Raw genomic sequence first — 13,008 nt, forward strand, 5'->3', positions numbered from 1 at the left:
CACAGTTGCTATACCAATTTACATTCCCACCACCAGTGTCTTAAAAGTTCAATTTTCCCTACAACCTTGTCACTTTTTACTGTTACTTTTAATCTCGATGCTTGCCATTCTAAATGGTGTGAGATGGAATCTTGGTGTAGGTTTGCTTTACTTTTTTATAATGGCTAAAGTTGTTTTATATTTTTCATATAATTGTTGGACATTCAAACTTCTTTTGAGAAAGGTCTGTTCAGTTCATTTACCCATTTGTTGATTGGGCTACTTGTTTTTTAATGTTGGGTTTTCTGAGTTTTTTATATATTTCGGATATTAATTCTCTGTCAGAAGAGTAGCTGGCAAAAGATTTTCTCCCATCTTGTAGATTGTCTCTTTGCTCTGTTAATCATTCCCTTTGCTGTGCAGAAGCTTTTTAATTTGATGCCATATTATTGATTCTTGCTCTTATTTCCTAAGCCATAGGAGTCCTATTCAGATAGTCTTCACCTATATGTTGAAATGTTTCCTTTTTAGAAAGGCTATTCTCAAAAGATACCAAATTCTGACAAGGATATGGCAAAAGGGGGGCATTTGCACACTGTTATGTAAATGTAAATTATGCAGCCATTACACAGAAGGAGATCTTGAAAAAATTAGAAATTTAACTACCCTATGACCCAGCAATTCTACTTCTGAGTATATATGCAAAGTAAATAAAATCAGTATGTCGAAGAAATACCTGTACTCCCATGTTCATTGCAACATTATTCACAATAACCAAGATATGGAATCAACTTGAGTGTCCATTAATGGATGAATGTATAAAGAAAATACAGTACAAAAAATAATGGAGTAGTATTCAGCCATTATAAAGAGAGGAGCTGGGCACAGTGGCATACCTCTATAATGCCAGCAACTCAGGAGGCTGAGGCAGGAAGATCAGAAGTTCAAGGCCAGCCTGGGTAATTCAGCAAGACCTTATCTCAAAATAAAAATTTTGAAAAGGGCTGGGGATGTAGCTCAGTGGAAGAGCAGTTACCTAGCATGTCCAAGGCCCTGGGTTCAATCTCCAGTAATACAAAAAATAAGCAAGAAATTCTGTCATTTGTGATAACATGGATGAACCTGGAGGACATTATACTAAGTTAAATAAACCAGGAACACAAATACAAAATACCATATGATCTCAGTCACAAGTGCAATCTATAAAAGGTGATCTCCTAGAAGTACAATATAATGGTGGCTACCAGGGGCTGATGGTTGAGGTGAGAGGTGTTAGGGAGGGTTAATCAAAGGATATAAAATTTCAGTTAGACAAGAGGAATAAGTTTAAGAGGTCTATTGTATAACGTAGTCACTATAGTTAGTAACATATATTTGAAAAATAGTAAGGAAATTGATTGCAACATGTTCTCACCATGAAAAAATGTAACTATGTGTGGTAAGCTATACTTATAATTATCTAGATTTATCATTCCACAATGTATATAAATTTCCAGGCAACAGATTATACACAGTAAACACGATTTCGTCTGTCAATGTAAAAAATAATTTTTCAAAATGGAAAAAAAAGTCTGTATATTTATTGCATGTTAAAATAAAATCTTGAGTGTATCTGGTTAAGTAAAACACATAATAAAAATTATTTTAGGGGCTAGGAATGTAGCTCAGCATAGAGTGATTAGCATATGCAAGGACCTGGGTTCAATCCCTAGCACTGAAAAGAACTTACCTATTTCTTTTTAATTTTTTTCATAATAGTGTTTTTAAAAACACTATTACATATGTGATTTGCATTATTTCTATTAGACAGTGTTGCTCTAAGCAATATGCAAGGATGAACACATTACTTTATACAGAAAAACATAACTTCTACAGACATTTTATACACCTTCTCATCTTAATATATTTGTCTACTCCTCACCTTTCCTGAACATGCTTCTTGCCTTTTCAGATTCACATGCATGATTTAAATATATTTTAAATTAAAATTAGTGTTTACAGTTTCTGCTACTAGATAGTATATAGGCATAATATGAAATAGGCCTAATTCAGTGGCTAGACTTATAGGTTCTGAAGCCAAATGAGTCAAAATCAAGTCTTAGGTCTGCTCTTTACTGACATGTAACCACAGGCAAGTTATTCAAACCTTTGTGTGTCTCAGTTTCCTCGAATGTAAAATAAGAATAACAATAGGATTACTGAGAGGGTAAAACAAGATAACACATTAAATCACTCATGACAATGCCTAGCAATTAGAAAACATTATTATTAATTATACAGTTGATTTGCTCTTATTATTGACAGCTTAAAAGCGAACAATGAACATCTGACACCTTCCAATATTCTTGGGACTTTAAGAAGCACTGACTATGTATGCATTTAAAATTGCATCATTCTTCAAATAACATGGTTCTTACAATAAGTTTCCTAAAGCAATTAGTTACTTACAACATTGACTATTTCTTCATTTTTTTTCCTTTTTTAAGAAAATCCATAAGATTTTTTTCTATTAAGTGCTCCTCTCCCTTGCCTTTAATTAGTCTCTTCTAACCAAATTTCCCCTCCCCTTTACCCATATTCAAAGCCCAGTCATTTGGACTCTTCATTCTTCCATTTAGGGCTAGAAAGTAGTTTATTCCTATTCTTTCCTTTCTAATCCCGCAAATTCCTCCTTCCTAATCACATCTTCCCATTTTTCAAACCTGCTTCAAGTTCCATCTCTCTCTACATCAACTTCAGCCTTCATTTTTCTCTTTCATCAAATCTCACATTGCTTCCCATTTATTCAACTAATATTTATTACCTGCTTACATCAGAAATTCAGGCTCAGGGAATACCAAGAAACATTGGACACATTTATCCAATCCTCATGGAAATTACAGTCTGAATTATAACAGCTATCAAATAAATCCTCATCTGAGAAATGAGTATCACGAGACGTAAGGCAGGGATTAGGAGACTCATTTACTCACATGACCATGTTATTCTTTCCTAACTGAACTGCAAACAAGTATGTCTTTTGTTTAATAATGACTGCTGCATCTAACACATTGCTAGGCACAGAGTGGGACTATAAATATTGGTTGAACAAATAAATATGAACAATATTTTTATTCTTTAGGCTCTATTTCTTTCACATACCTACCATTTTGATCTCCTGAGACCAAACTTTTACACTTCATAATCACAAAGCATACAGGAAAGATCACTCAACTAGATAAGCAAGAACCCAGGCTCCCAAACCCACAAATTACATATTTAATCTGCTAGGCAAAATGACATGAAAGCATAAGGTACTGTTATTTGGGGTCCATTCTTAAAAGATCTTTTTTTTTAATATTTATTTATTTATTTATTTATTTTTCGGCAGACAACATCTTTATTTGTACGTGGTGCTGAGGATCGAACCCAGGGCCGCGGGCATGCCAGGCAAGCACGCTACCCCTTGAGCCACATCCCCAGTCCCTCCCAAAAGATCTTTATCTCTTTAGAATTTAACAACTTTTTCCCCAAGCTCTTATTTTATAGCTACTTAAAAAGTAACAATAATTTTAAAACCCCAATATAATTACTGTTGACATTTACATGTAGATTTTTCCAGTCCTTTATCCATGCTCATGTTTACATATATTTTTGCTTTCTAAAATTAGAGGCATATGGTTCATACATTCTTATAATCTGATTTTCATTTAACACAAAATGAATGTTTTCTGATTTCATGAATCTTCATCTATACATTATCTTTTCTTAAATCAGAAGAGGAATCAAGGAACTATTTTGAGAAAGTCAAATCTTTTGTCCATTTTTAATTGGGTTATCTGTTTTCCTACTACTGGGTCATTTGAGCTTTTTATATATTTTGAATATTGTCCCTTTAAGAGATATGTGGTATGCAAATATGATCTCCCATTCTATAGGTTGCCTCTTCAATCTGTTAATTGTTTCCATTGTTGTGTAGAAATGTTTTAGTTTTATGTAATTCCATTTGTCTATTTTTGCTTGTGCTTTCTGATCCTATCCAAAAAAATCACTTCCCAGATCAATGTCATGGAGTTCATCTTCTATGTTCTCTTCTAATAGTTTTATAGTTTTGAGTTTTACATTTAAGTCTTTAATCTGTTTTGAGCTCTCTTTTGTATGTGGTAAGGGTCTATTTTTATTCTCTGCATGTGAATATCCAGTTTTCCCAATGACATTTATTGAAGCAACTTTCCTTTCTCCATATGTGTTCTTTGAACCTTTGTTGAAAATCAGTTGGCTATAAATGCATATATTTATTTCTGGGCTCTTTATTCTGACCCATAGGTCTACATGTCTGTTTTTGATTATTATAGCTTTAAAATACAGTTTAAAATCAGGTAGTATTATGCCTTCAGGTTTATTATTTATTTGGAGTGTTTTAGGTTCCATAAGAATTTTAGAAGATTTTTTCCTATTTCTCAGAAAAAAAAAAATGTCATTGAATTTTGATAGGGATTGCACTGGAACTAAAGATCATGTTCCATTATCTGGATATTTTAACAATATTAATTATTGCAATCCATGAATACAGGTTATCTTTCCATTTATTTTTTCTTCAATATCTTTCACCAATGTATTATACTTTTCACTATACAGATATTTCACCTCCTTAAATTTATTGCCAAATATTTTTTTTAATTTTTTGATATGATTATAAGTGGGACTGCTTTCTTAATTTCTCTTTCCAAAAGTTCATAGTTAGAATATACATAATTAATTTTGCATGCTGGTTTTGTATACTGTGACAGTACTGAATTTTTTATTGGTTATAACAGTGTTTTGGTGTAGTTTTAGTATTTTTCCTATATAAAATCATGTCATGTACAAACAGAGACAATATTTCTTTTCTGATTTAGGTACCTTTAATTTTTTCCTGCTTATTTTCTCTGGGTGAGACTTCTTATGCAATGTTGAATAGAGGTAGTTAGAGAGGGCACCTTTGTTTTTTCCTGATGTTAGAGGAAAGGTTTTCAACTTATTACCTTGAGTGTGTTGTTGTTAGGTGTGGGCTTGTTATATATGTTCTTTATTACGTTAAGGTACATTCCCTTTAATTTGTTAAGAGTTTCATCATAAAAGGGTGCTGAATTTTCTCAATTTTTTTGCATCTTTTGAGTGATCCTGATTAATCAATAACAAGGATGTAAATATTATCCTGTGCTCTGTTAATGTAATGTACCACATTTAATAATTTGCATATGTGGAACCATCTTTGTATACCAGATACAAATTCCACTTGTTCATAGTGTAATGACCCTTGTAGTGTGCTGTTGAATTTAGCTTGCTGCTACTTTGAGGACTCTATGATTTTTTTCAGAGACAAGACAAAGTTTTATTTAGGAAAGCATATATACATTCAAGGGAGAATGCAGGCCATCTCCAGAGGGAGAGACAGTCTCTATACAATTTTAAGAATTGCTGGGGCTGGGGATGTGGCTCAAGCGGTAGCGCGCTCGCCTGGCATGCGTGTGGCCCGGGTTCGATCCTCAGCACCACATACCAACAAAGATGTTGTGTCCGCCGAGAACTAAAAAAATAAATATTAAAAATTCTCTCTCTCTCTCTCTCACTCTCTCTCCTCTCTCACTCTCTCTTTAAAAAAAAAAGAATTGCATAATATAGATATAGAACATCCACAATTAACATTTCTTATACTTCACAGCCTTCCATTTTTCTCTCATATTTGGCTCCCCATCAGATAATGCTCAAGCTTTGGGCAAAGGAGAAAGTAGGTAACAGTAAATTAAGGTTCAATTCTTTCCTCTACTTCTAATTTAACCCAACAGGTGATCCAAAATTTCTTCCATAAATTTAATTTCTCAACTTAGATCAAACAAACTCCATGCCACTCTTCTCTATTTGTCTTCATTCATATTCCTTCAATATCAAATGAAACAATGGCTATGGAATCACTTTATAAAGTATATAACTTGATACAGAATTAAAAGCTTAAATAAGTGATTTTTCTGAGTTAAAAATAATGGCATGTTTAAAAAAGACTTTGTTACAAAGTCAATGTGTATACTATAATCCTGTATGAGAAAAAAAACTATATACTCTGCATAGATATGGTGTCAGGCTATGCCATAAAATGTAACACTGATTATCCCTGCACTTAGAAAATGTGGTAATCTATAGTTTGTTCCTTCCCCCTTCTCGTGTTTTTTTTTTTTAGTGGTTTACATTTTCTTTTATTTTTTTAAATTTTTTTTATTGTTGGTTGTTCAAAACATTACATAGTTCTTGATATATCATATTTCACACTTTGATTCAAGTGGGTTATGAACTCCCATTTTTACCCCGTATACAGATTGCAGAATCACATCAGTTACACTTCCATTGATTTACATATTGCCATACTAGTGTCTGTTGTATTCTGCTGCCTTTTCTATCCTCTGCTATCCCCCCTCCCCTCCCCTCCCCTCTTCTCTCTCTACCCCCACTACTGTAATTCATTCCTCCCCCTTGTGTTATTTTTCCCTTTCCCCTCACTTCCTCTTGTATGTAATTTTGTATAACCCTGAGGGTCTCCTTCCATTTCCATGTGATTTCCCTTCTCTCTCCCTTTCCCTCCCACCTCTCATCCTTGTTTAATGTTGGTCTTCTTCTCGTGCTCTTCTTCCCTAGTCTGTTCTTAGTTGCTCTCCTTATATCAAAGAAGACATTTGGCATTTGTTTTTTAGGGCTTGGCTAGCTTCACTTAGCATAATCTGCTCTAATGCCATCCATTTCCCTCCAAATTCTATGATTTTGTCATTTTTTACTGCAGAGTAATACTCCATTGTGTATAAATGCCACATTTTTTTTTATCCATTCATCTATTGAAGGGCATCTAGGTTGCTTCCACAGTCTTGCTATTGTGAATTGCGCTGCTATGAACATCGATGTGGCAGTATCCCTGTAGTACGCTCTTTTAAGGTCTTCAGGGAAGAGTCCGAGAAGGGCAATAGCTGGGTCAAATGGAGGTTCCATTCCCAGCTTTTCCAGGAATCTCCATACTGCTTTCCAAATTGGCCGCACCAATTTACAGTCCCACCAGCAATGTACAAGAGTACCCTTTTCCCCACATCCTCGCCAGCACTTGTTGTTGTTTGACTTCATAATGGCTGCCAATCTTACAGGAATGAGATGGTATCTTAGGGTGGTTTTGATTTGCATTTCTCTGACTGCTAGAGATGGTGAGCATTTTTCCATGTACTTGTTTGTTTGTTTGTTTGTTTGTTTTGTGGTGCTAGGGATTGAACCCAGGACCTTGTGCATTCGAGGCAAGAACAGTTATCTCATACTAGACAAAGGCACCAAAAACACTGGAGAAAAAAATTGCCTCTTCAACAAATGGTGCTGGGAGAACTGGAAATACATATGCAGCAAAATGAAAATAAATCTTTATGTCTCACCATGCACAAAACTCAAATCAAAGTGGATCAAGGACCAGATACCTGGTGCCTAACAGAGGAAAAAGTAGGCCCAAATTTTCATCACATCAGATTAGGCCCCAACTTCCTTAACAAGACTCCTAAAGCACAAGAAATAAAATTAAGAATTAATAAATGGGTCAACATCTTTGGTAATTAGAGAAATGCAAATCAAAACAACTCTAAGATTTCATCTCACTCCAGTCAGAATGGCAGTTTTCAAGAATATAGACAACAAGAAGTGTTGGTGAAGATGTGGGGGGAAAGGTACACTCATACATTGCTGGTGGGACTGAAAATTGGTACAGCCAATCTGCAAAGCAGTATGGAGATTCCTTAGAAAACTTGGAATGGAACCACCATTGACACAGCTATTCCTTCCCCCTTCTCTTGCATGCACATTTTCTCTTTTGCTCTGCTTACCTATAATTCCTCCCATAACTATGTGATATTTAAGTAACTATTTTGAAGCATTATCTAAACATAATTTGGTTTTCTATTTTTTAAGTTTATACACTATTTCATGTTTTTGTCTTTGTGTTTGTACCATTTAATTCTACACACTGATTGTATAAGTATCCTAGGGTTACTGTATCACATTACCATAAACTGGATGGCTTAAAACAATATATATTTATTAACTCACAGTTCTGGAAGCTATAAATCTGAAATCAACATGTTGACAGGCCATGCTGCCTCAAATGCTCTAAGGCAGAATCTGTTTTACACCATTCTCTTAGCTTCTGGTGTCACCAGTAATCCCTGGCATTCCATGACATGGAGCTCCAATGCCTGTTTCTGCCTCTATCATCCCATGGCATTCTTCCTCTGTGCCTTCACATCACAAGGACACTGGTCATATTGGAGTAAGTGCCCACTCTACTCCAATATGACCTAATCTTGAATAATTACATCTGTAATTACCCTATTTCCAAATAAGGTTATATACGATATACTGGGGGAGGGCAGTAAGAATTCAACATACTTTTTGGAGGAACACAAAAACAATAGAAACTACTAATCAAATAAGTTTGTTCTTAATTTTATTTTAAAGTCTATGCATGTTATATAAATTCTGCCCATAGGTCTGGCTTTTCAAAAATTGATATAGTAAGTATAGCATACTTGAACAAGTCTAAATTTCTTAGAACACCATTACAGAAGTGTTACTACAACAGTGTAATTCATCATTTCTACATAATACACTGGAAAATTATCACCTATACAGAATGAGTTAGAAAACTAAAACCCCGTGTATTTGAATCATTTATCAATGCCCTGCCAGGAATAGATATAGCTCTTCTCACTTGGGAGACTGAACATTTCATATTTCAGCTTCTTGTGAATTTGAAATAGATTAACAAAACATTTTTTCTTCTTTTCCCAAGGCTAGAATTTGTTGTTCAAACCCATACTAAAGAATCACAGGAAATAAGACACATTTTTTCTTTTATTTTATGCCCTACTCAGAAACAGCTTCTTGCAAAGAAAAAGTGGAGAACCACAACCCTTAAGTAATCAAGATGAGCTCTTCAAGAGCAAAAAGCTACTGAAGTCTAAAAAGCAGTGGATCCACCACACTGTGAACAACTCCTAAGTGTATTTGAGCAATTTTTTGAAAAAGTAGCTTTCCGTGTATAGTTGATGATGATCACTCTCTGAAAAAGCAAAATCCCTATTAAAGAGATACCATTTGGAAAAGTATAAAAAGGCAGAATAAAAAAAATGTCATAGTGTTGTTACAAAAAGTAAAGTTACCATTTCCTTTTTCCCAAAAGATAAAGTATTCTCATGATTTCCTTGGTGATTATAAGTGATAATACCAAAAAGTTCAATCATGGAAGGTCTAATTGGCAAACTTTGACTTGTAGAATTACTGCAGTGAGAAATACAACTGCAAAGACTTAAATATTCTGTAATTATAATGTATCAGTTAGCCATTGCTGCAATAATGCTACATAACAAATACCTATGCAAATCTTGATGACATTCAACAATAAGCATTATTTCTTGCTCAGGTATCTATGAGGCAACTGGTTTTTACTAATAGAGGCTGGGTTGAGATGTGCCTAACTAAAGGCTATAAATTAGGTCTAGACATGCTCCACATTTCCCTGATCTTCATAGATAGGAGTTATCCAAAGCATTCTCACGGTGACAGGCAAAAAAGCAAGGGGGCAAAGTTAATTATAAAAGCACATTTCAAAATCTTTGTTTGCATCATATCCATTAACATTTGAGGCACGGGGGCAAAATTTCTCTACCCTCTAATATCCAGTGGCTAGTGCCCAGAAATTAAACTGACAAAAGACAGATAAATAGAAAAAAGGCATACAAATTTTGTTGATATTTTTAATTTTAAATACACAGGGTTTCACAGAAAATAAGTAAAAACTCAAGAAATTGCTAAACGTGGGCATTATATAGTATTTTAACAAAGAGCAATAAATTGTGGAGAAGTGATAAAACAAAGGAGGGACATTTGGACTCCTAAGGACAATAAATTGTGGGAAAATGACCAGAAAATATATGGGGAAAACTAGTGGAAGGAAAAGGTTAATTAGTAAGGTTTATTTATGCAGACTCATTTCAGTACTGGCTCTCTATCTTCAGTGATAAGAGTCACTCTCCTCCTTGTATAGGAGATTGGGAGAAATTTATACCACATTCACAGATTAAACTTTGGCCCTGGTCTTAAACAGGTAATGGGAGGGTAGAGAACCTTACATCCATCGGTTGTGTCTTAATTGCCTTCTGCTCAAAATAATCCTATGTCATTGTAGCATATTTGGGGGTGGCATATTCTGGGCCCCTTCACATCCTGTTCACCAAGGCAAATCACATAGCCAAGACAAAAATCAAGAGGCAGGGGATAACTTTGTGCTTCCCAAGAGAGCATATCAAAGAGACTAAAGAATTAAAACAAATGATCCAATCTACTACAAACAGCATAGGAATTTTAGAGCACTAAAAAGGATATATATATTTTTTGGAATATATGGAACAAATAAAGACCTATCCCATGAAAGTATATAGTCCATCAGGAAGCCACAAGATCTGAATAATCTATACCATTCTGAAAGACTATTATATTTGGCTATGAATGTTAGTAAACCTGACAATTCAATAAATTTCTCATGATGATATAATTTAATCTCTATACTATGTATTTTTATTTGTTTATAAATTCTATTAGTCAAAAAAATATTTTATATTCTTTCTGAAATTATCTAGACAATATATTCTTACTATTCAGATTGTTTATTAACATCCCAACTTACCTATTTGAAAGATCTTAATAATTGTTTTTTTAAAAAACTTAGTCATTTTTAATTCATCAGTAATTATTACTAGCATAAGATGCTAGTACCTTACTCTTGCAATATCAAACACACATTAAATTCAACAGATGTTATAATATAAATATATTAATATATTTAAATATATAATATATCTTCTACAGATTGAATTGTGCCCTATTAATGTAAGTTTATTTGGAAATAGTGTCTATCGATGACAAAGTTAAGATGAGGCTATTAGGATGAATCCTAATTCAATATCACTGGTGTCCTCATAAAAATGGAAAATTTGGACACAAAGGCAAACACAGAGGTAAGATAGTGTAAAGACACAGAAGAAATGCCATCCACAAGCCAAGGAGCACCTGAGACAACCAGAAGCTAGGAGAGAGGCATGGGGCAGATTCTCACAACTCTTGGAAAGAACCAACCCAGCTGACAACTTCAATTTTGGACTTCTAGCCTCCAGAACTGGAATAAAATCAATTTCTGTTTTTTTTTTTTTTAGACACCCAGTGTGGGGTGTTTGGTTACAGCAACCTAGGACACTAATATGATTCATAATATAAGGAGTTTCTATTTTACTGGTATGTTTATTATACTTAATAATAACATGACCACACGATCAGACATCTTGCACAAGTTCAAGGATGCCAAAAATGGTAAAAGCCAAAGACAATGTCAATTTGGAGAAAGTGTTAAAGTAGAGGGTAAATGTTAATGCATCCTTATTTATCACCATCTAATATATTGTATATTTTCATGTTTGTATTTTCTGTATGGAATGCTTCTCCTCTATTCCTATTAAAATGTAACCACCACGGAGGTTGAACACCCCACCAAGGGGGGTGTTCTCCATTTTGCTCACCACTGTATCTGAAATGCTAGAAGTATGCCTGGAATTTAATAGCTATTTGTCCAAATAGTGAAATGAATCTCCAAGCAAGAGTCAAATAATTAAAAATCCCCTTAATCATGCCATAGCTATTTGTGTCATGTATTCATTTCTTCCCTTGGACCACCAATAATATCCATAGAACTGGTTTTGTCCCTCTCAAAGGAAGCAAGGAAACCCTATAAGAAGAAAATATCCTCTTGTGCCAATTCTCCAATAAGAACTGCTAAAGTAGGTTCACCAAAGGAAATCCCCAAGAGAGTCATTTATTTTAATATTGTTTCAGCCTGCAAGATTTCTGGGAGAGAAATTCTTTCAAATAGTAAGAGGTGCAAGATAAAGTTGAAAATGCATAGGCCTTGAAGCTAGGCTGAATATGGTTAGGAGCTCACTGATAGCAATTTAAAATGTTTCTGATCCACAGGTTCTTCCCATGAAATGGAATAATACTTCTTTCATAAGGTGTTGTGCTATTAAATGGGATGAACATAAAGCTCCAAGAATTCTGCCTGAGAAGGCAGAACATCCAAGGACAAATCTATGGAATCATGCTATTATACTCAGTTGAAGAGGAAACCAATTATGTTAAGACAAAATATGCCATCAAGGAGTTCCTGGAAGTTTAGAGTGTGGTTTCTGGCTTTACCTCCAACTGTTGTAAGCAAAACTCATTTTAGTCTTCATAGTAAGGGCTATTTGCCTCAGAGGTTAGAGGGGAGTTTGTTTGGTTTTCTTCTTCCTCCAGCCCCCAGCTTCTAGAGACTGCACAGAAAATTCTCTGTTGAATGGTGGCATTGGCTGAAGTAGCATTTAGCAGTTCAACACATGGTTGAGTAGAGCCTGGGGGAGAATTAGATGATAATATTTCAAGGGGAAAGTGACAATGGACAAAAATAGCAAAGAGGCAGGACAGCCTAGGGTTTAGCAGTAGAATTTGTAAAGAGGCAAAGCCAAACAGTCCTGTTCTTTTCAACAAGTATTGTCCTGAGAGCCAGCTCTTTACTTCTAATCAGTGCTGTAACAACAAGAGGCTTTAGCCTTTGAAGGCTAAAGCAATTGCTATGAGACAGGTTGAACTAATTAACATTTAATTCTGCATTTATCATTTCTTTTACTCAGATTCTGTGATGCAAACCCTATCTAATGCCAGACAAAGGAATACACAAAGCTACATTCACAGATGTGATGTTTACTACTGTAAGAGATTCCAAGAGGAAAAAGGTCTATAGACCACAACTCCCCCTTTTGTCACCATGAAAACGAATCCTATAAATTGACAATAATTTGGATGATGATTATCCAATCTGAGGATGATCCAAGTCTTTCACTCACTTTTGTCACTTTAATAATTTCTCAGGGCTTCACAAATGTTATGTGATGACCAAAAAAATATGAAATT

The sequence above is a fragment of the Urocitellus parryii genome, chromosome X, assembly GCF_045843805.1.
Source record: "Urocitellus parryii isolate mUroPar1 chromosome X, mUroPar1.hap1, whole genome shotgun sequence".
In the NCBI taxonomy this organism is placed as follows: domain Eukaryota; kingdom Metazoa; phylum Chordata; class Mammalia; order Rodentia; family Sciuridae; genus Urocitellus; species Urocitellus parryii.